Source organism: Dermacentor andersoni, chromosome 2 (genome assembly GCF_023375885.2).
Source record: "Dermacentor andersoni chromosome 2, qqDerAnde1_hic_scaffold, whole genome shotgun sequence".
Classification (NCBI taxonomy): domain Eukaryota; kingdom Metazoa; phylum Arthropoda; class Arachnida; order Ixodida; family Ixodidae; genus Dermacentor; species Dermacentor andersoni.
In genome coordinates this window covers 41423513-41426501 of record NC_092815.1, presented here as the reverse complement: position 1 = coordinate 41426501, position 2989 = coordinate 41423513, and the positions used below count along the sequence as shown (strand labels likewise).

General features: G+C 46.7%; 1 pseudogene; it reads right to left on the bottom strand.

The window, feature by feature from the left end:
* Window positions 1–257: 257 nt before the first annotated feature.
* On the bottom strand, window positions 258–2597 carry LOC140215822 (uncharacterized; annotated as a pseudogene).
* Window positions 2598–2989: the final 392 nt, after the last annotated feature.

The window sequence follows — 2989 nt, the reverse complement described above, 5'->3', positions numbered from 1 at the left end:
TAATGGCGTCATATGCACAATAAATACAGCAGATCGGTGTGCAGTGTTTTGCACATTGAAGTCGTCTAACAGGAGGACTCTACTTACGAAGTGACCTGTTTGGTCTACTATTTGGCTGACGGCTTTACATATCAGACAAAACATGCATATGCGGCACAGTTGTCCCCCCCCCCCCCCCCCCCCAAGTGCCTACTTTACGAAATTTTATTTTAATAACCAATGCCATGCAAAGTAGAAGAAAAGAGAAATCAATAAGCTGCATCCAGCAGATAATCTAGTCTGTATCCACACTATGCCACTCGGTTCAGAATTGAAAACAGCATGCTACAAGAAGGTTTTTTCTTGATCATCTTGCTTGACCTATGAAAGGTTTACTCCAGCACACGCCTTGCTCGAATGTGCCTCAACACATCGCGCCATTTGTTGGCAAAGATGCATTCGCAAGCGTGAGCTAACATACTTCCACAAAAGCAACTTTTCAACCTTTTCCTTGTGAGAACTACACACTCCGTCAAGGTTAACCTCCACATTTTCAGCCAGGAACCTTGATATGATCCTGAACGGAGCCTTCATGTCCAAGATGGTATAAGCTGAGACAAGTGCCTGGAAATGTTCCTCAAAGTGAACCAGGACAGCCATCACTTCATTGCTGGGCCTGGTTAGGTTGCGAGCCCACTTTACGTACTCTTTGAAGTTGACGAGTGCATTGTAGCTTTCATTTTCTCCAACTAATACTGTCCTGCATGGCTCACAATTCCCTGTTGCCTTCATTACAGCCCTGAGAAGAAACCCTCCAAAGTAGGCGAGGATGTCGCATTCAGTTGATGAAACTTCCTCAATAACAAGGTCCTCTAGGCGCTCCTCGTCATCCGCAAACTCTACAAGCTGCTTTTGTAGAGTTGGACCAAGAAGGTCGGCGAGGTGCAGGCTGTCATCAATGTCGTAGCTTGTTGACTTCGGTGCCTGTAGAAACTGCCCTACACGAACCAGTTTCAAAGCGCTTTTGGCATCGTATGCACTTGGGGCGGGATTTTTCATCCGCAAGATTGAGAAGATGTTTTCCAGGCAGTCTTGGATTAATCGACTGGTCAGGACGTACATGTAGCCACGGTGGCATAGAAGTTCTTCTGCGATGCTAAGTACAACAGGTGTTGAAATCAGAAGGCCTGCCTGAGACGGCTTCCAGTGCGCCGTTCCCATCTTCACATGTCGCAGCGTATGCTGGGCAAGGTTAAGTGTTGCTATCGCCTCTTTAGACTTGGTGACATTTATGTTGCTCAGAGCAAGCACAGGATGACGTGATGACATTAAACTATACCATCTCCAATGTAGCTAAAAAAAACCAAGCCGTTGCTTCGGCCTCGGCTGGAAGCTTTCCTTTCTGGATTAGGTAGCGAAATCTAGCAGGGGCTTCACAAAAAAGCTGTACAGCAATGCTGACCTTCATTTTGGTAAAATGTCCAGTGCTCACGTAAACAGCAGACAAGCTGTTTGGTATCTTAAGGTCATTATCGGAGTCGTGCTCGAGTACTTCCTCTACACGTTTGACGTCGACCTTGTTGCTAGGAAGACCGCGCTGGTTCACGGTCTCATTGCTCAAGTAGAAACAGCTTACCTGCAGAAGATGAGCCGCAAGATTTTTTATAACATGTGCTGTGTCCGTCATAAAATGCAGCAGCCCAGCTTCAAGGTGAGGGTGAGGGACACTGCTGTTTCAGAGTTACGTTGGCTAGAAAGCCCCAGCAACCGCCACCCAGCCCGGTTTCCTGACTCCATATCACTTGTTACGACAAGAACTCTTAGCAATATGTTGTGAAGCATTTATATGAGCCTGAAAACAACGTCTTTCAGCAGTCGTCCATCAACAGATCTGCCCGTGCAGTGGTATGTAATCACTTGTTTATAGCGCTTGTTTAGACCGCCCACCATGAATACCAAGGCGTGGTGTGCTACATTGTCTGGTGTGTCGGGCAGGGTCGTGCTGCCAAAAAGGTAGTCCAGTGAGCGGTCATGCTCGTACCCTTGAGCGATTTCCATTTCACCCATGAATAGGACACAATCCTTTTCAATATCCTCCATTGCCTCCACTTTGCGTTTGAGCACATCGAACACTTCATGGAGGATACCTGGAAGAAAGTGTATGTTTTGTAACCTCCTGATCAGGGTTCTGTTTGAGGTCAGGGGATACGATAATGATCGTAGAAGTTCATAACCAGCTGCACCACATGCATGCTTGATTTGCAGCGATGTTCTGATTGTTTTTTTCAGACCAAACGCATCCTTTGCTATTTTTTCTGGTTAGTACTTTATTTTGGTTTTCATTTAGGAATTTCATCTTGAACATAGTCAAGTTTTTGGCGCCCAGACTTGTTGCTTGAGGCTTCGAATGGAGGCCTTTGCCTGGTTGTGCAGCATTTTCAGCCTCTTGTACTTCCGTGTTAGGCCACTGTACTTCATTTAAGCTCTGCAGTGCTATTGCATGTCGATTCTAGCTTTTCATTGGTGTCAGTTCCAGAGAAAGTGAACAAGACCAGATTGGTAGTTCCGGGGTTATCACAGGACCCAGCTACTTCTTCTGGTGACAATTCTGACACCATTGTGCCAATGGGTTCAGAATGGATCTCTGTCAGCTGTAGTGAAGGGAGCATGCTCCGAGGTGTGATACCACTGAGGTTAGCCGATGTGTGGCTAGACGACTCTGTGAATACAAAGGGGAGGGATAAGGAAAACTTTCCATTATCAATGCCGTTTGACTGAAACTTGCTACATGTTGCAGCCGCAGTGCTCTGTTGTGAAGGCTCGTCGTCCTCATCACTGTCAATACTGCAGCTGACAACTAAACACCTGGGCAGGCGAGCGTTTGCCTGATACGGTAATGAAGTCGCTGAACGTAAATCTGTAAAGCAGGCAGAGCTACTTGTTCCAGAGATGCCTGGAGTATGGCACACGTTCAGGCTGTTATGCTAGCGCGGTGAGTGGATCACATTAC